The 25,917-nt window shown below is 60.1% G+C and overlaps 1 protein-coding gene across 2 annotated transcripts in view; it reads left to right on the top strand.

Annotated features, from left to right (window-relative positions):
- The first annotated feature begins 794 nt into the window (after positions 1–794).
- Dagla (diacylglycerol lipase alpha) overlaps positions 795–25,917 on the top strand; it is a 59,001-nt gene continuing 33,878 nt past the window's right edge. The window contains exon 1 of one of the 2 annotated variants that reach the window (XM_047519169.1): positions 795–921. The gene's annotated coding sequence lies outside the window, so the exon portion shown is untranslated. Of the gene's footprint in view, positions 922–1,134; positions 1,234–25,917 lie in introns of those variants that run through there. The other variant, XM_047519171.1, reaches the window with a different exon arrangement.

Raw genomic sequence — 25,917 nt, 5'->3', positions numbered from 1 at the left:
CATCCTGACCTTCCAGACCCACCCCCTAGTCTCGCTTCAGAGTCCTTTCTAGAAGGGGTCTGTCGGCCCGCTGCCGGGGCTCAGCTTAGCCCCCTATCCGTCTGCCTTCCCCAGCAGAATGAGCTCCTTGAGGGCAGGGCCCCTACTCTGCTTCTCTGTGCCCACCCACTCGCTCAGCTCTGCACAACGCATGGGCATTGCAGGGCCCCTGCTAAGAGCCGCTTTCAGCAAGGCGCGTTAAGCGACTTACAGCCCAGAATGAATGGGCGTGTGTGAAGGAGAACAGGAGGGGCGATTTTCTGCCTTTGCCAGTGACCAGGCGCCCCTCTGGATATCAGGCACGATGCTGGACGTTGCGGGGGGCGAGGGTGGGGGTGGAGGGAGGACACATGGTGATGTGCTCCGAGCCCTAAAGGAGCTGCTCCGTCAGCCCCGGGAGGTGGAGCCATCTCTTTCCTCCCTCCCAACTCCAGTGATCCTACTTGCTTTTTTTCCCTCTCCCACGCTAAACCCGGTCACGCGGGGCCGGAAGGAGGGGGACCCAGGCAGCTCCCATCTCCAGATGCAGTGCGGCCGGCCGGGTCCTCCCGGCTGCCCCCCGAGCCCGGGCCAGAGCCCAGCGCCCACCGCCCCCACGCACTGCCCGCGCCCGCCAAGGGCTCCGCTCGCTCCGGCCTCGGCGTCGCTCCCCTCCCTGGCGCCAGGGGGCGCTGCCGCCCCACGGCCGTCGCCATGGTCACCGCTGGCGGCGGAGTGGGGTTTACGTAAAGGACGCAGCGTCCCCCGGGGGGCGGAGGCGGCCTTCGCGCCGGCGCCGGCGCCCTGCGGAAGCGGCGTTAGTGAATCGGGGCCTTGGGGAGCCCAGGATGGAGGTGGCGGTCGCCGCGGCGGTGGCGGGCCGAGCCCTGCGGCGGGCGGGAGGTAAGGGGGGCCTGGGGCGCGGCGGGCCGGCCCCGGGCGCGGGCGCGGTGCAAGCGGCGCGGCGGGCTGGGCAGTGTCCAGGGCGCGCGGTGGCCGACCCGACGGGCGGCTGCCACGCGCGCCCGTGGCAGGTGTGAGGTCCGCTTAGCCCCTGGCACCGTGTGGGGACGGTGACACCCGTGGCACGGGTGTGGGCAACGTGGGTCTGGCACAGGCAGTGTGGTTTTCCTGGCACGGGTGTCAGAGGACTCACCCCCACGTTGGTGTGGTGGTGGCCGCCCAGGTGCGAGGCGGTTGCAGCCCTCTGGACAGGTAGGTGATGAGCACAGCCCTCCTGCTGCTTCGGGGAAGGTGGACAGCTGGTGCTGGCATGGTGGTGCCTCGGCATGGGTGTGAGGAAGTGCTGCCACTGCTTAGGTGCTGGGATGGTTCTGGCCTTGGTCTTGACATGGTCTGGGATGATGGCACTGGGGGCTTGAAGGATCCGGGTCTTCAGCATGGCAGGAGTCCCTGGCATGACTCCCTTCAAGAAATGGCCTCGGCTCAATGCAATACCGGGGGCATGTCTGGTGCTACGAGGGAGAAATTGGTGGCCCTCAGACTCTGGGTGGATAGGAAGGTTAATGCTCACCCTTTCATTCTGCAGATGATGAGGGGCTTTGCTTCTGTCAGGGGGTCCCAGCTCTAATGCCTGTTGGGTACAATGGACTGAGGGCTGGAGAAGGTTGGTGTCCTTTATAATGGACATGAGAGACACCAGGAGATGTTTCCACCACAGGGTTCCTGATGGTGACTCAGAGACCAACCTAGGTACTAGTACTGTCTGGGGGCATGAATTCATGCAGCTTCTGGAAGATAGGAAGGGTGGATGGTTCTCAGTGGTGATCCCCGTCACTGAAGATGTTGTGAGGATGGGGAAAGTGCCGAGCGGTGTCAGTGGGTCCGGGGGCTGAGCGGTGCACTGTCTGTCTCTAGTCCCCCAACTCTACCTTCTCATGGAGTTGGTGGGTTCTCTGCAGGGTATTTGGGAGTAATCTTTCTTCTTTGATGCTTAGAAACCTTTGGGTCCAGAGGATCATTTGTGGGATGCTTGGGAGGTGATTCTGTAGCCATAAGGAGTGTGCTAAGATCGAGTGTCCCCTCGCCAGTCCTTTGGGAATCTTTGGGTAAGGGCTATGCTCAGTGTCTCAGGGTGTCCTACTTCACAGAGGGGCAGTTTTCAGACCCCCAGAGAAGTCTTGGGATGTGGGGGACATCTTCCAGTCTTTGTGGATCTCTTGGGGGAAATGGCATCTGGGGTAGCAGAATAAAAAGGGTGAGCTTGGGAAGGTCCAGGGAAAATATTTTAGGAGCCCAAAAAGATGAGGTTGAGGATATTGGAGACTAGGGTGGCAGGTGATCACTGATGTGCTAAGGTGGAGATACTGCTGAGTTCCCTGAAGCTGAAGTATTGCCCAGTGCATTTGGAGTCAGATAACTTGAATTCCAATCTTGGTTGTGTGACCTTGAGCAGGTGACTACCTCTCAGAGCCACTTCACATGGTGATCGGTAGTCCTAGAGAGTGAAAGGAGATGGTGCAGGTGGAAACCCTCTGTAAACAGTGAAAGGCTGTACAAAGGTCAGGGATTCTCTTCAGGTAAAGAGACCAGGGCAGGAGGCTGGAGGCCATAGGAAATGGGAGTTCTGGAATGTGATTCGGGAGGAAGGGAGCCGGAAGGTCGAGGGCCTGTCATAGGGAATTAGAGGCCCTGAGCGTACATGCTGGTGGGGAAAGTGGGATCTGTTGACACTGTGAGTCAGCTACTGAGCTGGAACCAGGCCCCAGGTCTCCCGAGGACGGTTTCGAGTATGGCCGCAGCAACAGTGGAGTCCCGCAGGAGTGGCCCAAACAGGATGAAGCCCTTTGCTTGGGCTGCAGACATGTCTCATCGTTTGAGTAGGTCTGGAAGGTGTCTGTGGCTGACAGATCTAGGGTACCTGTGTGGGAGGGAGATTGGGAAGTGTGTTTTCTCTGGAGAATTCCCCTTGGCTCCGGGTTCTGAGATTGGGGGTAGGGAGCAGTCACATCAGCATTTTCGGGACTGTGGCCTGAAGAAAGTAAAGTGGGTCAGGGCATCCAGAGTGGGCTCAGGGCTGGGTGATCCTGTGAGGGAAGTTGAAGCCGAATAGCAGAGACTAGGGACAGCGGGTGATGTCCCTAGAGGGTGTGCCACTGGTGCAGACAGGTGTGGTGTGAATTCTCCCAGGACAACTCTCCTGAGGTGGCTCTACTTCTGCCTGAAGGACCTTCCCAGGTGGAGAAGATGAGGCAGGCTGCACATTGCTTTGCTTTCAGCCACCAGGAGCCTACATCCTGACAAGGGGCCACAGAACCTGGATCACAGACCCTTGTGATTGGGAGGCTTGGTTCAGGGAATCCTGTTCTCTAGCATTCCCTGTGGATGTCTGCCAGAGCCAGCAACCCCTTTCCCAAGCTTGCTCCCCAAGGCAGAAAGTTCTTGGTGTGTGACCAGGCTGCAGGGTTGAACCACTTGTGTAGACGGACCTGGCCTTTCAGGCCCAGGGTGGTGAGCTGACTTTTCCATGCTGTGGGACTCGCCCTGTCCCAGTGGCTGCTGCTTGGATGCTGGCCTGGTGTTTCAAGGGCTTCCTTGGTCGTTCCTGTGTTGGTCTGAGGGGTGCCAAAGGCCTCCCGCACACTCTGCAGTGACTTTCTCCCTCCCTAGGGAATCGGTTGGCACTTCAGCTCTGCGTGGAAAGCTCTCCAAAGTGCAGAGTCCATTAAGGAGGAAGCCTTCAGCCTCCCTGTTGTGCATATCCAGTACTCGTGTCCCCTCAGCTCACCCTGCACACCTCCGCCTGTTTGTTCTGATTTGTGGCTCAGCCTGATGGTTTTGGACTCCAGGAGCCCTTTTCAGCCACCCCTTGCCATCTGCTTGGGATGCTGGGACTCTGCACAGCCGAGCTCGGCTGCAGGCGGGGCATATCAGAAGATGCTGAGAGGAGGAGTTGGCCTCTCTTCTCCAAAGGCAGAGTCCAGCTTTCTTCCTGGACTTTGTTCCCAGTCCTGGGAACTCGAGGCAGTGGGGAGTCCAGTCAGGTCCTGGTGCACAGATGCTGGTTTTGACAGACTCCAGCTGAGGCAGGGGCTAGTAACGCAGGACTGGCCAGGAGGGCAAGCTGCATCTGGAGCTGAGATTTTGCAGCTCTTGTCCTCGGTCCCATTCCCGTTTTCTTTATCTGTTTCTCCAAAAGTTGCTGTACTCAGCTCCTGGCAACCTCTCCTTCCTCAGCTGCCCATAGATCATGGTGCCCGGCTTCTCTGCTCCAGGGGTGCCAGGGAATCAGGCATCTCTGGCCAGAGGATGCTGACCAGAGCTGGGAGCACCGGGTCAGATGGCCACAGCTAAAGACACAGCCTATCAGGGGAAGCCACTGTCCCTGTTCTGTCCCTCTTCCCAGGCCAGAGGGGGACCTCGACGTTTAATCACCTGTTGGCCCAACACTCCATCTGAGTTAATTTCTCACCAGAATAGCTTTACATTACACTCCAGTGGACCGGGCAAGTGGCGCTGGGGAAATATCAATGAGCGTGTGGTCAGAGGAAGATAAATCTTTTAGAACCGCGGAGCCCAGGACACTGGAGGATGTGGTTACCTCCCCCGCGGGCAGCGCTGAAAACTGTTTATCTTGATTATTTTTTTCCTTTCTGATAACAACTTGAGCTGAGCTCGGTCTTTCTGGGTCGGACTGGGAAGCGTCCGTGCACGTGGGCCTGGGAGACCCAGAAAGCTGCCTGTTGGCGGGGACTTCTTTGCGGCTAAGGAATGCAGGGAGGTGCTTGGTGGGCCGAGGGGGAGGGTGTCGTTCTCCTGGGGTGTGTGGCACAACACCCACGCCTCTGCCAGGTCCGGGTGGAGAGCAGGGACTGGGCTCTGGGCCGCTGGGCTGCCCGGGAAGTACACGTGTGTGCAGCCGCGTGTGCCCACAAAGCACGACTGTGGGAAGTGAGGGCTGAGGGGGCGTGGAGCGGCTGGTGGCGTGGGAATCTGTGGGCTCTGGTGTCTGGCTGGCCTGGTGTCAGTGGGTGTGTGAAGCAGGGCGTTGCTGGGTTTCTGGTGGCAGCGGGAGGGAACAGCGGAGCTGGAGGAGGCAGCCTGGTGGCTTGGGGAGGTGGGAGGGTGGGCTTCGTCCCTCAGGTGGCGTTCTCCCGAGAGGAGCCTTTCTGCTTTCTCGGGATTCCTTAGAAGGAAACGGGGGGCCCGGGTGTGGCTCTCGAAGGCCATGTGCACTCCCTGGGGGTGTCACACGCCTGCCTCGCCTGCCTCGGCGCACCTCCTCCAGCCACCTGGAAGTCAGCTGGGGACAGCCCACCTGATGACAGGGGACAGCCTCGTAGCTGAGGCTGCTGTGCCAGGCTCTGCACACCTCAGTGTCCTCATCTGTAAGATGGGGACAGCCGGCCTCCCTCGAGGGAGAATGGTGAGATTTCCACGGGGAACGCCGCGGCAGGCGATGGGATGAAAGGTGCGCTCAGTAAACGTCTGTGCTCCTGCAGCCAGAGTCCTTTCACAGCGGGGGTTGCATCAGATCGGGTGTGACAGGAGGAGCAGCTGCCCTGCCCTTGGGCTGCACTCGCAGGACTGCGTTGGCCTGGGAAGGCCTCCGCGTGGATTCCGGCGCCGACTGTGGGTGGGGTGGGCGAGGGCCGTGCAGAGTTGCTGCAGGTACCAGAGCCGAAGTCTGCCTGAGGGGCCGTCTTCAAGGAGACGCGGGAACTTCTAGAAGTGGGTGCTACTGGAGGTCAAAGGGGAGGAGGTAACTTGAACCAGGCAGTCAGGGGAGACTTGGTGGCCCTGCCCCCCAGGCTCTCTGGAGCAGTGGGGCCGAACACAGGAAAGTGGTCCCAGGAAGCATAGCTGCCGAGGGAGGAGGAGCAGCCCTTGTCTGCGTGCGGTGGGAGCGCAGCGCGGCAGCAGTGAGAGCCACGGTGGAGGTGCGCAGGAGCCAGGTGCCAGGCCAGGACCCCCAGACAGAGAACGTGACAGCCACTGACAGGTCCTGAGCAAGCACGTGGGGCCCAGTGCCACCCCAGGAAGAGGCATCTGGGGGCAGGTTCCAGGGCTGCTGAGGGACAGGAGTGGCGAATGCCCAGGTGGGGTTTCTCCACCCTGGGGAGGGAAGGGAGAGATAGAGCCCCACGGGTTACAGAGCGAGGCAGAAGCTGCCAGGTTGGTCAGTGTGGTTAGTGGTAGGTGGTCGTGGGGAAGGGACACCGGAGCCAGCGTAGGCGCCTCGAGTGTCTCTGAGATGCGTTTCCCACTTGACTCAGCTGGAGACTCCCGGCAGTGCCAGGCTGGAGCATGAGCCAGAGGCTTGCAGGGCCCCTGTGTGGCTGTTCATGCTGCCCGCAAAGCTGTTCTCGTCCCCGAGGACCACTGAGGGGTTCCAATGTTCCCAGCACTTATTTCCAGGCGTTTGATCATTTTCTCACCAAATTACCCCTTGAAATTTCGCCTGCCTGAGTTCAGCCCAGGAGGTTGCTATTCTGGGAAGTTTCATCAAAACCCTTTCAGTGTTGAGAGTTCTCTGAGCTGGGGGCCGGGTGGGAGGAGCACGGGCTTGTCTTCTCCTGGTTTGGGGGCTGCTCCTGAGAGCCGTTCCTGCACCTGAAAGTCCTCCTGGGCGAGGTGTCTGCAGGCCTCTGGGGGAGGGAGGTGGCCTGGCTGTGTGACCGAGGCGGGCACTGCTCTCATTCATCCCGCCGGCCCCTTGTCATGTCTCTCCTGGAGCCGTTTAATTAATTCATGATAGATGTTCCTAGACTTCCTTGAGGTTAATTTATTATTGATGTCCCTTCATCATGTACCATACACCCTTCACCCCCAGCACGTGCGCCCTCAGGGACAGGCTTGTGTGTGTGTGTGGTGGGCCTCTGTGGGGCTGCACCTTGGTCCCCCCTGAGGACAGGATTCTACGCTTGACTTTTGTCAACCTCTCAGGTTTAGGGGTCAGAGAGGGCATGTCTGCAGGAGGGCACAGATTAGCAGTGGTGATAACAACAGTGTCCTCCTGTGACGGCCAAGGGACTGGACCCAACTTGGAGAACAGAGGATCTCACAGGTCCTTGCAACTGCCACTCCCTCCCTCCATTCCCCATCTGGGAGACCAGAGAGGTTGAGTTACCTGCTCAAGGACACACAGTGATTCACGCCCTCCTCTCCTCCAGGCCCCACCTCCTCCATGCAGCTTCTCCTGCTTCCCTGAACTGCAGGGCTGTCCACCTAAGGAGCTCCAGTGTTCCTCTGAGCGTGAGGCTCCCTTGCTCATTCATCCCTCATTGAAGAGGTAGGATAGTGGCAAAGGATCATGGGCTGAGCATGGCCAACTCCAGCTAAGCACTTCTCATGCCTTATCTCTCTGCATCCCCTCAGCACCCCAAGGGGCACGTGCAGTGGATCCATGCTGTAGATGAAGCTTGGAATCGTGCTCAAGGTCATTCCCCGAGAGTTGCCAGGGCCGGGGTTTGAGCGGGGCGGCCTGCATCCAGAGGGCGTGCGTACGGCTGTTCCTTGGGATTCCCTTCTGTCTCCTTGGCCTGCTGTGTGTTCCAGCAGCACATCTCCTCTCCTGGCTGCTGGGCTTCCTCCTCTGCTGTGTGGAGCAGGAGTGCCCACTCCCGCGGGGTGGGTGGCTGGAGAGAGACAGTGTGGAATGTGGGGAATTCTGGGCCTGGATTCTGCTCCTGGCTCTGCTGGACAACTTTAGATGAGTCACTGGCCCTTTCTGAGCCTCAGTTGCCCCCTTCGTATGACAACAGTGACGGTATTTATCCTCTCTCCTTCACTGGCTGGAAGGGACTCGGGGAGACCCTGCGTTAACCAGGGTTAGGATCGCGTGTGCGTGAGGTTCAGGAGCTGGCACGCAGGCCAGGAGTGCTTAAGTCTGGGCACATAACAGGCCAGACATCTGTACCCACCCTCCAGTCCACCCTGGACAGGCTGTGAGAGAATTCTGTGACTCGCCAGCTGCCAAGAACTTGCTGGAGGACCCTGTGGGTCCAGGAGAGAAGTGGGAGGTCCCTGGAGTAGGTGCCAGGTCCTGGTCCAGTGTCCTGGTGGCTGAAGAGCGCCTGGGTCCTCGGAGCAGTCTCTCGCGCTCTGGTCCTGGTTGTGAAGCTCGGGGGGTCCTCCGGGGTCTGGGCCCCCTCCCCCTCCTCTCCCATGCTCAGCCTAACTAGGTCGGGCGGGCGGGCTCGGTAGGGAAGGAGGATGGCTGGCCCAGCAGCTGCCTGACCCCCCCCACCCCTCCAGGCGCGGAAGCCTGGGGAAGAGGTGAGTCTGTTCCGGAAAGCAAGGAGACCGCCATCCTCCTGTGGCAGGGTTCCCAGGGCGCCGGCTCCGAGTCCTCTGCTTTCTACCAGCGCTGCTCCCAGAGAGCAAGAGCGAGTTTGGCGCCTGGCTGGGGCTGGGGAAGGCAGCCCTGCTGCGTGGCTCCTCCTGGGCCCTGAAGAAGAGGGCAGAGCCCGAGCTCGCGGGTGGGGGCGGGGCGGGCAGGCCTGGCATCCTTCACTGGAAATCTGTGGCTGGGCTGCCGTTAGGTGACGTTTTGTTTCATTTCCCAAGTTTCCGCCTCTGCAGGCTGGGATGACATCAGTCTCCTCCGGCACGCCCTGTAGCCCGCTCCCACTTCACCCGAGTGCCTCCGGGTCCTGGGATAGCAGGCTCCGTGGCTGAGCAGACTGTGCTGGCCTTGCTGGTCTCACCTGCAGGGGCCCAGAACCCCCAGTGCCCTGTGGCCTGGGGAGCACCTGCCCCTTCACCCGCTTGACTGCCTGTCTCCAAGAGTGGGCAGCCCTCAGCGCCCTTGATCATCTGCTTCTGATTCATTGTCTCTGTCCGTAAGCTGAGCACAGCATAGGCCTTCAGACATGGCTTGGCATGAGGACACAGCTGCGTTTGAGTCGACTGCTTCTTTGACAGGACACTTGACCTCCCCGAGCCTCAGTTTCCTCACCTAAACAGGGGCTCTAACAGAACGTGGCACACTGGCATCGGATGAGACCCACGTAGAAGGCCGCGCAGTGCAGGAGCTGCACACACTCAGGACGTGTTAGATGCCATCAGACATTTTCCTGCTTGCTTCTCTCAGTGTTCTCTGTCAGCGCCGGCCAGCGCTGAGGCTTTTAGGACCTTTCCTTTCCTGATGCTACCTCCTTTGCAGCTAGGTGACTGTACGGCTCCTGAGATGCAGGTTGGCCCCTGGGCTTCCCCGCTCCAGCCTCTGGGCATCTTCTCAGAGCTGGCAGAGGCCTGCCATCCCTCTGGCATCTCACCCTGTTCACACTCCACCCTCTCTGAGGCTGGCTTCCCAGCCCCTGGATCTTTTTGGTTTCTCTCCTCTTTTGGTTTCCTTCCCTTTGGCGCCTCTTCCATCCGGCTCTTTTCTTTGTCTAACTTTTCCTCCCCTGAGGCCTTTGAGAGAAGCCAGTCCCTTCCCCAGAGCCCCTCCGCACCTCCCTGTGCAAAGCCCGCTGGGCCCCTGGGACTGTGGAACCGTGGCGCGCCCGGCAGACTTTGCATCCAGAGAGTGGGTGCCACGACTTGGCCTCCGAGCCCAAAACAGCGCCAGCCTTGACACACGGGAGCTCTCTTGTGTCCTGGAGCCTTGGTCTGGGCACCTCTCCAGTGTCTTGAGGAGGAGGCAGACCCAGCCTGCAGGGCCACCACGTGCCCACTGAGACTTAAGGTCGTGGGTGCTGCAGGCCCTCCTTACTTCCACGGGCACCAGGGAGAAGGTGGTGGTCGAGCCCTGGATCACCGTGGACTCTTTCCTCTAGTAGAGTCGAGGAATTTCTCCCAGGAGGTCATTCCAGTTTTATACCTTTGCAGAGAACTTGGTCTTCCTCCGACACCTTCTCTGGATGAGCCCAGATGGAGCAGAGATGAGTTCTGCCATTTGTGATCTCCCATCCACCCATTGGTTCCGGGGCATCTGTGAAGTGCCTCCTGCGTTTTAAGCTTCGTGTGTGAAGCTGAGAACAATACGGACAAAGTTATCAAGAGTCCTCTGGGAGTTCCCATTAATGACTGGCACATAAATGGATGTTACAACTGTGACAGCAGCCACAATAACACACACTTCCTGGGGCGTCCTCCCTGCCAGACCTTGTTCTGAGTGCTTTAAGGGACAGTGACAGTTTCTATTCTGGGGAAGCTCACCCCAGGCTCTCCACTTGGGACAGTCCCAGGGTATCCTAGGAGAGAGGCTCAGTCATTTCATAGCTGAGGTGTGAGTGGGGATCAGGGTCTCAGCATCCTTGAAGAACTGAGAGAATCTTCTAGAATCTTCTAGAGGCCATGGATCTGCCACTGGTGTCTGTTTGGCCCCTGCTTTCAAGATGTTCCTTCTTGTTCTCCCCATCTTGTTGCATCAGGTCTGGGGACCCTGTAGGCTGTGGGAGGAACAGGTTCCTACAACATGTGGGCCCCTTTGGCTGCCCTCTTGCTGAGAAGACCAGCCTCCTCCATGCAGGCCGGGCTGTGGCTGAGCCGCCCGGTACTCCCAGCCTGCCTCTCAGACTCCACACCTCCCTGGCCTTGGCTGGTGGCTCTCAGGCTCACACAGGAGGCTTCTTCTCACCCCACAGGCCCCCTGCCAGTGCTGCTGAGCTGTTCCAGATTGTTCGCCTTGCTGCCTGCCTGCTATACTGCTCAGTTTAATAAACAGACTAATGAAAGCCCTGGGCACCTCAGGAGCTGCCTTCTCTGTTTCTGGGTCCCTTTAGAGAGGTGTGCCCTCCCTTTCCCAGGTGAACCCCATTCAGCAGGCTTCCGGCAATGGTAACTAAGCCGGGCGCCCAGCCCACCACCTGCTCAGTACTTTATAAAAGTTTAACCTTAATGGTGTAATGAACTCCCATCATAAAGCAGCTGGAGCAGTGCATCCTGGGATGTATAAATTATAGGAGTCCTCTGAAGTTGTAATTGGAAATGGCAGCAACTGGAACGTTGAAAGAGGCCGGCCTCGTTGGGCTGAGCACAGCTATTCTCTACTTCCTTTCAAAAGGCACATAGAACTGGGTCTGGCTGTGAAGAAAGAATGTCCCCAGACCAAACTGAGCTCCTGGCTCCTCCGCCCCAGATCCTACTTCCTGCCTTCCTACCCCTGACTGTGTCTGCAGAGCCTGCAGGCTTTGGAGGAGGACCCCTACCCTGGCCCTGTGCTCTGGCTCTGAGCTACAGACAGAATGTGCTGTGAGGGATGAACAGGGGCTCTGAGACAGCCAGTGGGGTCAAGGCCAGCTCCGTCGTCCCCAGGGAGTGCTGCCTCACAGTTCCTTTGCCTTCCCTGCATCTCTGCAGCCCAATCTGAGAACTAGAGAGTGAGCCCACCTCAAGTGTAGTTGTTGGGTTTTGGGTGTGGTGGTGCATGCCTGTAATCCCAGCCCCTCGAGAGGCTGAGGCAGGAGGATCATGAGTTCAAAGCCAGCCTCAGCAATTTAGCGAGGCCCTAAGCAACTTATAGAGACACTGGCTCAAAATAAATAAATAAAAAGGGCTGGGGATGTGACTCAGTGGTTAAGGGTCCCTGAGTTCAATTCCCAGTTCAAAACAAAACAAAACAAAAATGATTGTTGTGATCTGAGCAGGACACTTCAGGGGGTGCTTTGAGGTGTGGCTAGGATGGTCTGGCTTCCTGTCCCAGCTCCTGCTATTGGTACTTATGAATCTTTAACCAGGTAATTTAGCCTCACCTGTAGAATCCGGAATCATGGACTTCTCAGGAGTGTTAGGGAGACGTGGGGTGGCACACGTCACTCATCCAGGACTCGGCACAATGCTTCTTCAGTGGGCTCAGCTTACTGATACAGGTTCCAGCTCAGGCCAGGTGGGCTCAGAACTACATTTCTTACAGGTAACTGGCTGCTGCCGATCCGTGGGCCACACCGCAAGTGGCGAGTGGTGAGGGCATAGAGCTTGACCCTTAGGAAGTGCTCGCTGTGATTATCCAGCGAGGCAAATGGTGCCCGTTGCCGACGCTGCCCAGGAACTGCACAGGTGCACATGTGGGTGTCATTCAGTGGCTGGAGTGTGGCCCACGAACCAGCCTGGGGCAGGGGACAAATGGAGAACCTCAGGGCCCCACTGCTGCCTCTCCAGGGTGGAGCTCAGGAACCCGGCGCATCCAGAGCCAGGCGTTCGGTTTTTGCAAGTGCGTCTGGAAGCACGCGGGGCTCGCCCTCCAGAGCAGGTTTTCTCCAAGGGCAGGTTGGTCAGCGCCGTCAGAAATCTGTGGTCGCCTGGCCGTGATGGGACTTGCTAGCCTGCCCCACCCCTCCGACTCACTGATTCAGACTGACCGAGTGGGAGCCTGGGGATCTGCATTCACCGATCGGTTCTGTAAAACCGCAGTTGGAGCATCACTGAGAATTACTCTGCCCAGGGGCTGCGGTGAGGGTGGAGCCACCTCATGCGACAAAGCTTTGCCTCTGCCCAGGGGAGAACCTGGCTCCGGCTCAGGTGCCGCCAAAGCCTGGGCTCCAGAGCTGCTCTGCCTTGGGCCCTGCTGCAGGGTTTTTCTCTCAGTGAGGAGCCGACTGTCCACCAGGAGGGAGCTGGTCGAGTAGACCGAGTCGGTCAGTTATGTGGACTGTTCTGTAGGAAGGAGGAAGGACGCTGGTGGAAAACCGTTCGATGACAAATTCACCTCTACCTCCTTGGAAAAAGTGCTAGGTACTGAGTGGCCCTATATTCAAACTGAGAAAAAAGAGAACGTTAATAGTTAGAATTTTCTAGAGGGCTCCTGGGTGTTTTTTTGTTCTTGTTTTGTTGGTTTCTATTTTCTGTAGAGAATGTTATCTGGTAACGAGAATGAGAGAGCAGGTAGGTGCACACAGGTCTGCCCAGGGTCCTGGTCCACTTGCCCTGCCTGCCCAGCCAGTGGCAGCCCAGACACCCAGGACCCTGCTCCTTGGGCTTGCAGGACCTTCTGATTGTCCCCTGGTCCCCAGCCTGTGCCTGTTACTCCCATCCTTCACTGTTTCACCTCCTCTCTGCTGTGCTCATCCCTGGTAATGGCAAGGCTACCGCCTCTGTTCTATGAAAGAGCAAAGAGGGGGACAGGGAGCCCCCTCCCTGACTCCCAAGGTTCTGTGGCAGGGTTCAGCTTTTATCAGGGTGTCACTTAAGCCCCCAGACCTGAGTCCCAGAAGCTAGGCACATGGGATGTGCTTAGGAAGTAATGGTGGAATGACTGAGGCTTGGAATGACACCAGGGACAGGGCAAAGACTCAAAAGCTGTGTGACCTTGGGTCCTCACTGTAAGATTCTGGTGAGTGGCATCTTGAACTCTGGTTTCCCAGGGCCCTTCTAACTCTGATCTGGGAAGTTGCACACCTTTTCACTCCTGATTTTTTTTTTCTCTTTCTTTCACCTTTTTTTTTTTTTTGTACTAGGGATTGAACCCAGGGGTGCTACACCCCTGGCCCTTTTAAATTTTGAGACGGGGTCTCACTATGTTGCCCAGACTGGCCTTGAACTTGAGATCCTCTTGCCATAGCTTCCTAAATTGCTGGGATTACAGGTGTGCACCACCACAACTGGCCCCTGCCTGGTTTTCTAAGCAACTTGTGCTGCCCAAGAAGACCTCTTGTCCGTCCCAACTGCCCAGTGAGAGGGAGTTCCCACCCAAGTGGCTGCTCAGGGCACGGTCCTCCAGGCCAGAGCTGGATCAGAAGCAGCGCTGTGTCCCTGACGCCTAACAGCCAGGCCTCCTCCCCTGTGGCAGGAGGAATGGAGACCTGCTCTGCTGGACTTGGGAGTTACCCTGACTGCAGATCAGGGTGCCCGAGCCTTCTGAGGCCTGCCGCTGACCTCCCTGAGCCCTCTGCAGCCTGCTCTCAGGTGTCTGCCTTTCATTCTCTCCTAGCCAAAGCTGCCTTTATGATAAGTGCCCCCCGCTGGGCTTTGTGTCTGAGACCCCATTTCCAGCAGCCCCCAGCAGCCCTGAGAATCTGGCCCTTCCAGCTACTGTTTTCCATTGAGTGGCTCAGCGGGGAGGGAGGGTGGGAGAAATCCATTCAAACCGTTTGTTTGAAAGACATTTAAGTAAACCCATGAGATTTGTGTGGTCACATGTTTTCAGTCTTCTTTCAAAGTAACGGATGGGTTTCTGGATCTCTCCCACACCCACTTCCCTGCCTGAGAGTGCAGGAGGCCTGGGCTTGGGGAGAGCCATGGAAAGGGAAGCCCAGCCCCAGCCTGAAGATCAAAGCAGGTCGGGGGCTGGGAAACCTGCACATGAACTTCCGGCTCTGTCCTGGCTCTGCTCCTACTCCTGGCTGGGCTGGCGGAGGGGCTCTGGGTACCTACTTAGGCAACCCAGCATGTGTACGCCTGCGATGCCAGGGAGCCTGCGGGAACTACCTCGTGAGCAGCCCGGGGCAGGAATGGGGAGCTTGGGTGCTGAGCTCATGCCTGCAGGGACAGTGGTGGGGAGGGCGCCTCTTGCACAGGTGTGCTGCTGCCTGGCCTGGCGAGCTGTGTGCAGGGGCGGGCAGGCGAGGGGAGAGCGGGGAAGCCCTCCCCCCTGGACTGGGCAGTGGCAGCCTGGACCCGCTGGCTCTCTGTGAGCTTCCTGTCATTCTGCCCTGTGAGCTCTTTGAGGTTGGGCCTCAGGCTCCTTCTGCTGAGTGTAACCAGCACCTCCTGGTCTGGGAGCTCCCAGGCCTAGGGCCATTCTCCTGACTTGGCCATGGAGCCACACCAGGCTGTGGGCGGGGTGTGCTCCCTCCGTCATCCTTACTCATTCTCTTTACCTACGCAGTGGAAGGTAGCCCAACCTGTGCAAGTGTCAGGCTGAAGGGGGTGGAGCAATGAGGGGGTGGCGGGAGAAGGCAAAATGTCCCCTGTGGCAGATCCAGCCCCAGCTGCAAAAGGCTGAGATCTAGCTCCCCTGCACCCTCAGGCAGTGGCACCGAGGTGGCCTCCAGCACCAACCGGTCTGTCGGGTTTGTGGGATCTGGCCTGTTTGTTTCTGGATGGCCAGGACCTCCTGCGGTGAGGGATCTTTGTGCCTGTCTCTGCTGGTCTTGCTCTCCTCTTGCCTCCCAGGCAGGGCTTGGGTCCTACCTCCACTCTGCCCTTCTTGGGGTGCAGGGCAGCCTGCAGTAGGTGTGCTGGGCTCAGGCAGAACAGGTGCCTGTGCCTCAGGAATAAGGCGGGGTGTCCATGTCTCCATCCCCTGAGACCCTGAGGTGCCAAGGCCCTGGAAAGCAGGATACCCAGGACCAGCGTGCCAGTCCCAGGCAAGAGCCGACAGGGGCTCCTCCCCTCATGTGCCAGGGATGGGGGCCAAAGGCCTGAAGGGAGCAGGCGTGTGCCCAAGCCTCACCTGCAGGCTCATCTGTGCCGTGACTCTCCCTGCCCCCGCCTGCCAGGCTGCTCGGAGCAGGGATGGGGTGAGGGAGTGGGGTGTTCCTCTCACCCTCTGCGGGAGGGGCCGGACACCCTGCTCGTAGGTGTCAGCGGAACCATCACCAGCGGTGGGCGCCGTGCTGGGATTTCCCTGGCTGACTCACCCTCGGCCTGGCTGTGCCTCAGCCTAGGCAGGAGTTATTTGTGAAGGTGTCTGGGTGGTGACAGCGACTCGCACGGAGTCCCAGAGCAGGATTAGTGGGGGTGGAGGGGCTGCTGCTGGCCCCCCGTGGAGCCCTCAGCCTCCCCCACTGTCCCTGGAACATACCACCCCACTTCCCAGAACAGGGTCCCCAGCATGCCAGCCAGCAGGGGTGCTCCCAGAGAGAGTCCCTGGTGAAGTGGCTTCCCTCCCCTGCCAGGAGGCCCTAGAATAGGGAAGCCATTGATTCCCTCCTCAGGGAAGGGGCAACTGATAGACAGGGCCACCAGGCGGGGACTGTGAGAGGCAGGAAATGGGGTCAGCACGGTGACCTAGCTAGGGCCAAGGACCCCTGGTGGAAAGGGGGAAACTGGGCTCTCCCCCTAGAAAACTCACGCAGGTCTCTTTGCACCTGGAGCTTGCAGGGGGCCTGGAGCTCATTCTCGGCCCCCTCCAGCAGGCAGAGGAGGGCGCGGTCAGTGGGACATCGGCAGACCAAGCGGTCGAAGTTGCCAGGTTGTTGGTCGAAGTTGCCAGGTTGTTGTTGTCCCAGTCCTGGTGTGTGGGAGTGGGGGCGCTGAGCAGCCAGACTGAGGAGTGCAGGGCTGTGCGCAGGCCTGAGGGGGTGGTGGCAGCATGCTGCGTGGGGCAAGGGGGGTGGGATGGGATGCACAGTTCTGGGTGACTGGCCCCAGAGTCCCTGCCTTCCTGTCACCAATGGGAGGACGGTCGCCCCGACTTCCTGGTGGAACAGCAGGGCAGGCAGCCTCTGGGGGCCAGGCTACCAAGCTGGGGCCCAAGGTGACATTCTTATCAGGCCAACTTCTTAGCCCCTTCCGTGCGCCTGGCCTGGTGAGAAAGTCGGTGGTTTCTGTTGGCGGGGGGCCAGGGGCAGGTCCAGGGTCTCTGACAAGCAGGGTGTCTAAACGTCTGCAAGCATGTGCGGCCGTCGGTTTGCTAACTTCCTTTGGGCAAATACAGGGTTTGGGGGCTGGGAAGGTATGTGGGTGGTGGGCCGTCCTGCGTAGCCATTTTTAAAAAATATTTTTAGTTGTAGATGAACACAGTAACTTTGTTTATTACTTTTCATGCGGTTCTGAGGATCGAACCCAGGGCCTCACACATGCACTGCAAGTGCTCCACCTCTGAGCCCCAGCCCCAGCCCCGTGTAGCCTTTGAGCCCTGCTTCACCTCCGTTTGGTCCACTGCTGCGGCTGGAGCACTGTGGCCGAGGGACTGTGACTCCAACAGGCACCATGAACAGGCCGGGCGGGGGCCGGGTGGCGTGGCCTGGCCCAGCTGCGATGGTCTCCCTGCACTGCCTCAGACCCCTGCTGTGGCTCTCTCAAAGCAAATGTGTCAAGCTGCTTGGGGGAACAGCCCTGTGCTGGCCAGGTGGTGCTAAGGACAGAGGCCAGCCCTGCACAAGAGCGGGCCAAGGCCCGGAAGCCTGGGCTGCGGGGCAGGGTTCTGGGCTTTGGCCCCTGCCTGCTCTTGTTTGTGTGGCTGGGTCTCTGTGTCCCTGGCCTCGCCTTCCTCCCTCAGCGAATGTGTGTGCTCTCCTCTGTTACTTACCGGGCTCTAGAGAGCAGTGGACGTCCAGGACCACCTCCTCACGGACCAGGAGCAGGGCCTGGCCCATTCTTGGACCCTGCATTCCCCTCTCCCCAGGGATTGATAGGGCGGAAGTGAGCTAAGGGCTCGAAGTTCCTAGGATGGGGCCTCCAGGCAGGTACCTGGGCTCTCAGGAAATAATAGCGGATACTCTTGCCCTTAGTACCCAGTGTTTAAGCTGCCGTCACCGTCATTGCGGAGCTGGCTCCCCAGAGTCCGTGAGGCTCCCTGGAAGAGGCAGTGTGCAGCACGTCCTGCCCCCCATCTGCACAAGAATCAGGTCAAACGGGGGCAGCCGAGGGTCAGGGTGGGCAGGAGGGGGCCTGGCACCTCTGCGTGGCCTCCGCAGGCTTGGCTGAGCTGCCGGCTCCCATCTGCAGAGGGGCGGCCCCGCCCTCCTGGGTTGGCTGGGAGGCCTCCGAGCGAGGAGCGCGTGTTCTCCAAACATCTTGCTCGCAGCAGATGGCAGCCACAACTGCCTTTCTCCCTGCAGTTCCGGTGCACTTCCCTTCCCTTGCTCACCCCCTGTTAACTTTGGTTTCTGCTTTTGGAGATGGGAGGCAGCCTGCAAGCCCCGAAGCCTCCTGTGGCTGTGGGTGAAGCTTGGTGAGCACGGCTGGCAGTTTCCAAAGAGCAGAAACCTTGTGCCCCCGTGCGCTTTGTCTGGGACGCTCGGTCTTACCCTGGTTCCCGCACACTTGCTGTCTCCGAATCTCTTTGGCCAAATGTGCTGGCAGCATGCAGAGAGCAGCAAGGGAGTTGGGCCGGGGGCCTTGTTCGACATTTCTTGAACAGCTGCTAGGCACCAGGCACTGTGCTGGTGCCAAGGACACAGAGATGCAGTGTGTGCAGCTCTGCCCTCCAGTAGCTCCTCGCCTGGGGGGGAACCTGGAATGGAGGGGTGCTAATGGGTCTGCCGTCAGCCGGGGTGGCAGGTCCTGGCCTCACAGAGGAGATGGTACACAGGCTAAGCCAGGGAGGACTGACAAGTTTCAGGGGAGCAAGATTGGAAAAGGCCTTCTGGGCAGAGAAGAGCCTGTGCAAAGGCACGGAGGCATGAAGCATGCTGCCTGCGGAAGGCGCAGCCGGCCCACGGAGCAGGGGAGAGCGCTGCTTCCCCTGGACCCACAGCGCCTCCTGTGGCTGCTTCAGGGTTGGGGTCTGGCTGGAGCTGAAGCCCCAGAGGGCAGCCAGTGGCTTTCTTGGTGGGGCGATTCCTTCCTTCCTTCCTTGGTTTACTGGGAAGGGCCTCGCGCTGACGAGGCAAGTGTGCTACCGCCGACCTACACCCAGCCCTCTGCCGGGGATTTCTCCCCTGGGTTTGGGGTCAGCAGGACCAGCCCCTGCTAGTGGAGTAGACCTGACTGGTCCTTCCCTACTGTCAGGCTCTCCAGCCACAAGACGGCAGCGTGGTGTGGCACTACTCCCCTGGGGGTCAGACCGCTGCAGGGGGACCTGCCCTTGGAGGGGTGGCAATGTACCAGGCCGCTCATCTGTGTTGCCCCTGCGCCTGGTGTTCTCACACAGACTCCATACCATCAGCTGTCATGAAGGCCATTGCACAGTGGCCATCACTGGCCCCAAGGTGCCATGACTTGCTCAAAACCTCCCAGATAGGATGTGACCCAGCAGAGATGCCAAGCCCAAGCCAGCCTGACCGTCCCCAGCATGTCTCCAGCTGGGTTAGTTGCCCTGTCCCCTAGAGAAGGCTCTGAGTGAGCTGGCAAGTGATGCGGGAGTGGCAGCCGGCTCTCAGAGCCCAGCCCTGAGGATCACGCCCTGCCCATCCTCCCTGTCCCTGCGCCCCACCTCACACTCAGGCCCCTCGGGGGAGTGCAGCGTGGGGAAGGCCAAGCCAGTGGTTCTGTTGGCCTCTCCAGTACCGCGGGCCCAGTGCTGGGGCTCGAGCAGCTGAGGCAGGCGGGGCCTCCCGCGCACCCTCCTGTGGGCCAGCCACTGTGGGCACCGAAGCCTCCGTGTTTGCCTTTCCCAGCTCTGTGTTCACTGTGCCGCTCACACCTGCGGACTGTTTGCGCAAGGATCTGCCCTCCTGGAAGATGGGTGGGGCTGGGCAAGGGTGGCAGGCGGGTGGCCTGCTGCTTCTGGGGCCCCGCTTCTCTGCAGTCCCGCACTACCTGTGAGCGCCAGACTCCCTTCGTCTCTGACGTGGCCCCAGCAGCGGCTGCCGCGCCTCGCCCACGCAGAGCGTGTGACCTTGCAGTGCCCTGGCCGGCGTGCCTGGCGTGCTTGAGCAGCACCAGCAGCACAGCTGGACTGCCGGCTGGGAGCAGGAGAGGCCCCGGCATCCTGGGCTAGGGCAGGGGCCCCAGAGCGCGGGGGTGAGGGTGGCATCAATGGGACTTTTGTATGGCCAGGGCAGAGGGACACATGGCCTGAGCCAGGAGCCCCACACAGCCACATCTGATTCCTTTCTTTCCCAGGGCGGCCCGTCTGCAGGCGGTCACCCTTCCTCCTAGCAGGAGAGCTCGCCTCGATTCAGCCTTCCCTTCACCCCCGAAACCTGAACTTGAACTTCTCCAGTCACTGGGCCTACCCTCCTGAGGGAATGGCCTTCCAGCGTCTTCTCCTTGGGCTGACTGAGCTCGCCCCAGTGGCTTTTTGAGACTGTTGTCCTGCTCCTCTGGATTGGAAAGAACGGTAGATCGCCAGTGGCCAGGTGGATCTGGCATCCCAGGGAAGAGGAAGTCCTTCCTCTCCCATAACTGGGGGCCCGAGGAGGGCTTGCATTGGCCAGGCGGGGCCAGATGCTTCCCTCCCTGCCGTCCTGCCTGTGGCCAGCCCCCTGGAGGGGCCTCAGCCCTGTTAGGGGGACGCTGAGCACTGTCTCTGAGTTTCCACTCTGCTTTGTGTGATGGTCTTCAGCAAACCTACTGCTGTGGCCCGTGGTCTCTATGCCACTCAGTACCTGTCATACAAACTATGGGGACAAGCAGTCCGTCACCAAGAGGCTGAGCAGCACCCTCCATGGACAGACACAGAGCTCTGTGAACAGAGGGCAGCTAGGAGAGCCTCTTCTCTCAGCCTTGGTGACAAGGTGAGCACAGCTGTAGGAGGGGGTGGGTCACCCCCAGGCTGGCCTGGGGTGAGCCTGGCGACATCTCGGCATGAGGAGGCTGGTGAGGGTAGTCACTGGCTCCTGGCCATAGGGATCTCAGGTGTCCCCGTGGTCCTCGGTTAGCTGGGGGATAGGACAGAGAGGGCAGAAGGGAATGCTCATCTCCCTGTTTTGGGGAGGGGGCGGGAGAGCTGGCCAAGGGTGCCAGCCTGGCGTGTTGCAAAGAGCCCGTCCTCGGGCCTGTCTCCCTCCCGCACCTTCTCTCCGGCAGCAGAAAGTTCCCTACTGTGTACCACTCACACTCGCCCTCAATCAGGCTGCTCTTCCTGGGGAGTGGCCGAGGGGCTGGTGCTCCTGCAGTCCCCCCCCCAGGTCAAGAAAGGCGGTTGGGGCGGCACTTTACCGACATCACTCACATATTGCTTCTCCCATTTTTCTAAGAATTGGGGCTTAAAGAGGCTGTGACTTGCCTACACCTGTTAAGTGACCAGGCCCAGCTACAGCCCACATTTTCTGTCACCAAGTCCCATGAGTGTCCCATCTATACTTGCAGTCGACAGAAGTGCTAATAAATAAGCGCGTTTATATATAATGGATTCCACCTCCATCCCTTTGGCCTTTTCTCTCCAAGGCGCTCTGAACGCGTCCCAGACGTGATCTCATGCATCCTGCTGAGGCCCCAGAAGAGCTGAGAGGAGTCCCTGTGCAGAGAATGGGGAAGGGCTGGCACCACGAGGGCCACGGGTACCTGCTCCAGACGCAGCCTGCCACCTGCCCGCTCCCCCTCAGCCCTCGGTCTTCGGGCGGTGGGCTGCAGGGCCCAGGCGGGCCTTCCTGTCTTCCTCATGGGAATGGTGCTGGAGAGAAGCCGGGGTGGGCCCGTGGGCACGGTGGCCTGAGCCCTGCTGGGCCCGGCGCGTGGCTGAGGCTTGTTGCTCTTCGTTGGCCGCTGCTTGTTCTCCTCACGTTCTTAGGAAGCTGGAGGAGGCAGATCTGGGAGAGAGGGGGTGAGGACCCAGAAAACAGGCTCGTTCCCAGGGTCTCCCTTGGTTCCCCAGTGGCCAGGGAGACAGTGGCTGCTCCTGTGTCCATTGTGTGGAGAGGAGCCAGGTCAGAGACTCACCCAGGGTCACACGGGAGTCACGGGCCGGTTAGGTTAATGGCCCTGATGGACTTCACAGCAGGGGACTGTCTCCGTCCTGGGGTGGGTCCAGAACTTAGTGGGCGAGGAAGGCCTAGCAGCCAGCTCTGCCTCCTCCCAGGGGCTCCCTTCCTGAGTCTGAGGCTACGACCTCAGGAGACGGGGTGTGTCTGAGAACCAGAGGCCGCTGGCCGATCCTTCACCTTCCTCATGAGGACCCCGTCCTCCCAGGTCCTCCTTGCTGACAGTGGGCGTGGCATCCGCCCCTCAGCCCCATGCCGCAGGCCCTTTCCCTGGGAGAGGGCTTCTGTCCCCGACTGCATCCTGAGAGCACAGCTCCCTGCTTCCCTCAGTGCGCTTACCCACACGGACAGCATGCCAATTCCCAGGACCATGGAGGTGGAGGGAGCCAGGTTGCCGCTGCTGGGAAGCCCCAGGCAGCAGGACCTGCCCGCGTGTCCCTGCAGACGACACCCAGCATTCCCTGCCCACCACAGTCGCCGCCTTCTCAGTAAACTGAAGAGGCCCCACTTCCTCTCTGCCTCGGGCGCTGTGCTCCTGGGTGCCAGCACAGCCCCCTCTGTAGCCGTCGCTGCAGGGGCAGGTCAGGGCTGGGTGTTGGACCCCAGGCATCAGGTGACATGGGAAGAGCCCAAGGCTGGCAGTCAGAACCCCGGGTTCTGGCTCAGCTCTGCTTTGGCTCCCGCACATCAACCACTTCTGTCCCTTGAGACCGTGCTCAAAAATGGTTCTTCCTTCAGGCAGGAAGGATTTGGTGAGTCTGCCACCTGCCAGCCATTTGCTGGGTGCTGGGGACATGGCAGGAAGAAACCAGGCAATGCCCCTGCCCTGGGGAGCCACACCCTGGTGAAGGGAGCCAAACAGTAAGCCCGCAAGCAAAGCATCTGACGAGCGAGCAAAGCGCTGCGAGGAAGGGAGACAGCCCAGGGTGGGGAGGGACGGCTCCCGAGACAGGGCAACGAGTCCAGGGAGGGCGCGTTGGAGCAGGGCACTCAATGACAGCAGGGAGCCAGCCAGGCAGAGAGCTGGGGTCCAGTCAAGAGGAAGAGTGAGGGCAGAGGCCTTGACGCAGGACATGCTCAGCTTGTCGGAGGGACAGAGGCCAGCACGTGTGGGAAGGAGGTGAGCCAGACCTGTGAGGACGACGGGAGGGCGGGCAGAGGCCAGGTCGTGTGGTGCATGCAGCGCGGCATGAGGGAGCGTGCCCAAGCGTGATGGGCACTGGGTGGCTGGAGATGGTGGGCGGAGCCAGGAGGGAAGGGTGGCTGGTTGATGGCGGACAGAGATGGCTGTCCCTTCCCCGTCCACTCTGGGCTTTAACTGGCTCTGGGTCCCTTCACGGCTTAGGCCGCCCTGTGTGTGGGCATATTCGTGGTCAGGATGGGTGACAGGGAGAGTGAGGGCCTGACTGTTGAGGGAACTGCCTCAAACCCCAGGCGTGTTATTGGGAATCCTCAGTTGTGGACAGAGCGTGGTGGCCACCCCCAGTGGGTGCCTGCCATACAGACGCCGTGGTGTGCCTGTGCACGGCCTCACCCCAGGCCAGGACAGGTGGAACTGACATTTGGGGGAACCTTGCTTTGGGGTGGGAGCAGACAGCCGAGGCTCCTGTCCTCAAGGCACCCCTCCAAGGTCAACGCCCCCTCCGCCTGCACATTGTACAGGCTGGGAAGCTGGGGCCGCCCTTGACAGTGCCTTTCTCATTGCTGCCGTGCCCCATGTCACCATTCCATCTGCTGAATCTCCGTCTGGGCCACGCACATCCCTCCCCCTCACACACGCCTGGCCCGTGGTTCCCAAGACAGGTCCAGGACCTCGCCCACCATCTGTGCCCCTCAGCCTCCTTTGCTCCCCCGAGGCCAGTCTGGTCTTGGCTGCACCCCCTCCTCCTTCTACCTGGGCTTCCGTTGAGCACAGTCCTCCTCGCCTGTCCCCCACTGCCCTCCGCCTTGATCTCAAGGCACCCCACCCCCGGCCACTTCCAGCTCTGGTGGGAGCACCTGCCTCCCCCACCCCACGTGACAATTAGTAAGATTCTCCCTCACCTCTGAACTGCAGGTTCCATGGGTTGGCCCGGCTGTTCCCCAAGCTCCTGGCACACACAGTAGCCTCTCTGATTGTTCCAAGTTTGGATTTAACTTTCGCCATATTGCACCTGTGGCTTGGGGCCACCCTCTGAGCTGTTTCCCTCCTTTTCTTCTCTCTGCCCCTCCCCCAGGCCAGAGCCTGGGACCAAGGCTCACCCCTCTGGGTGCCGGTGTTGTCACGTCTGCTAGGTCTAGGGACCGCCTCCTGACCTCTATGCCTTCCTGGGTCAGCCAAACCAGGGCCTTGAGGCCTGGGCATGTCTGGATCTTTCGAGAAGGGAGGGTGCACTTGGAAGCAGGCTGCCAAATAAAGAAGGAAATTGTTGAGGACTTGTTTGAACAACCGCCAAACCTTCTGAGAGGGCCGCTGTGAAAGTAGACTACGTCCCGGGGAGGCTTCTGGGGCCACGGCGAGTTTGGAAACCAGGTTGAACCAAGAATCTTGGAGGAACTGTGGGGCCGAGCAGATGGGGAGGGAGGGGCTCGGATGCAGTGGCTTTGGACCTTCACCCACAAGCCTGGCTCCAGGGCAGCCCGAGGCTGCTGTGGGTGGCGCAGACGGCAGTGGGGCTCAGGGGACCAGCAGCCTCGGGCACTGTGTCTCTTGGGCCGGCCACCGCCTAGCGTTGTTAGCACCTTGCCCATGAAGAGGGTAGGAATCCCCGTCACAGGAAGCTCAAGGCTTGGAAGCCAGGGCAGAGCCCGGGTGTCGGAGCTTCCTTGTCTTGGCCGAGGCCTGCTCGTGGTTTGGGACCAGCTCTCAGGCCGCATAGATGCTCGGGTCAGGCAGGCGCTGTCTAAAACAGGCAGGGAGGGGCCCGGGAGGCCTCAGTGCCCACGATTCTAGGTCACCTCCTGCAACATCCAGAGACAGGAGCAGTATTTATAGCCGCCAGCGGCCACCGAGGGCGGAGGAGACAGCACGAGCCGTGACGCAGGCTGACCCCCACCCCCTCCAGAGCCTTCCTGGGATGTGCAGGGAGGGACATGCCTGCTGGGGAAGTGGCTTAGCAGGCTGTCACTCTGAGCCCTGGAGGAGACAAGGTGCCACTTTTGGTTTGTCAGGAGCCTCCGCCTCTGCCCGTCTGGCTAGGACCTGGCCCGGCTTGCTGGCCCCAGGTGGGCAGCCCATTAGCACTGGGCACCGGCTCTGCTGGGTTCTCCCTGCTGCCAGCTCCTTCCTTGAAAGGCTTGTCCCCTGGAGTTTCTGCAGCTTCATGACCTCTCTCGGGCTGATAGGGTCAGCAGAGAGGCCTCTCTTCCCACTGTGGTAGTTAAGGGGGGCCAAGGGCACCGGCCCCAGGCTGAGCAGGAGGAGGCCTGCCAAGCGCCTGTTAGTTCCCTACTGTGTCCTTGCCAAGTGGTAGCAGACTGCCACTCAGGCTGAGGGGCAGCCCCAGCTCTACCTCCTGTCACACCAGGGAACAGCAGGGAAGCCGAGGCCACAGGATAGCAGGGTGATAAGACTGGGGACCAGGCTCCTGAAGGCGAGTCTTCGGAAGGACGGTGATGCTGAGCTCTGGAGCTCGCGGCCGAGCAGAACTGGTCCCTGTTCTTACTTGCCCAAGACGGTGGGCTGAGGGTCCTGCCCAGGAAGGGGCAGACAGGAGGCTGATGCTTCCCAGGCACCACATGCCCACCCCACCCCCCCATTTCCAGCCTCATTGCTCAGAGCCTTGGGGCCCATCTCCCAGGCCAGGAGAGAAGCAGGGTGGGCAAGGCCTCCTTGGGAGCCTGCCGTGTAACAGAGAAGGCCGGGCAGGCACACCAGAGACATGCAGAAAGTGGGCCATGGCCTGAACGCTCGGTCCCAGGCTGACCCGCCAGGGCTGGGACTGGGAGCAGCTGGGGACACGTCCCTGAGCAGACCTCAGAGGCCTCATTAGGAGGAACACCTGATCAAGGGGACCAGGAGAGAGGAAGTACCTGGCTGGGCCAGGTGTGCTCAGCGGGACATGTGAACAGGGGCGGGAGTGTGCCCAGCTGGCAGGGCAAGCGGGACTTGGCGGGAGAGGTGGTGTGGGTGCTCATGGTAGGGCCGCGGGCAGGGCTAGGGAGGAGGGCTCTGTGGCTGATGGTTGGGAGTTTTAATTTTATTTAAAGGGTATTTAGGAACCATAATACACTTCTGAGGAGGAGACTGGTTTAATTAAAACCGCGTGTCCACGCCGCTCAGGCCACAAGCCCCTTCTCTGGGCAGAGCCTGCTTTCCACACTTTCCAGCTTCTAACTCACTTCCTTCCCACAACAGCCCCCAGGGGTGTATTGTCACCTCGTCGTCATCAGACGAGCAACAGTAGCTGATCCTTCCTGGCAGTGGCTAATCCCCCCATGGTCATTTGAAGTTCTGGCCCAACCAACAGTGGAGAGGCACCAGGGCCAACGCCAGGTCCTCCCTGTCCTCCACGCAGCAGTGGGCTCATTCTGTGCCACCCCT

Source organism: Sciurus carolinensis, chromosome 11, assembly GCF_902686445.1.
Source record: "Sciurus carolinensis chromosome 11, mSciCar1.2, whole genome shotgun sequence".
Classification (NCBI taxonomy): domain Eukaryota; kingdom Metazoa; phylum Chordata; class Mammalia; order Rodentia; family Sciuridae; genus Sciurus; species Sciurus carolinensis.
This window is presented reverse-complemented; position numbering and strand designations above follow the sequence as displayed.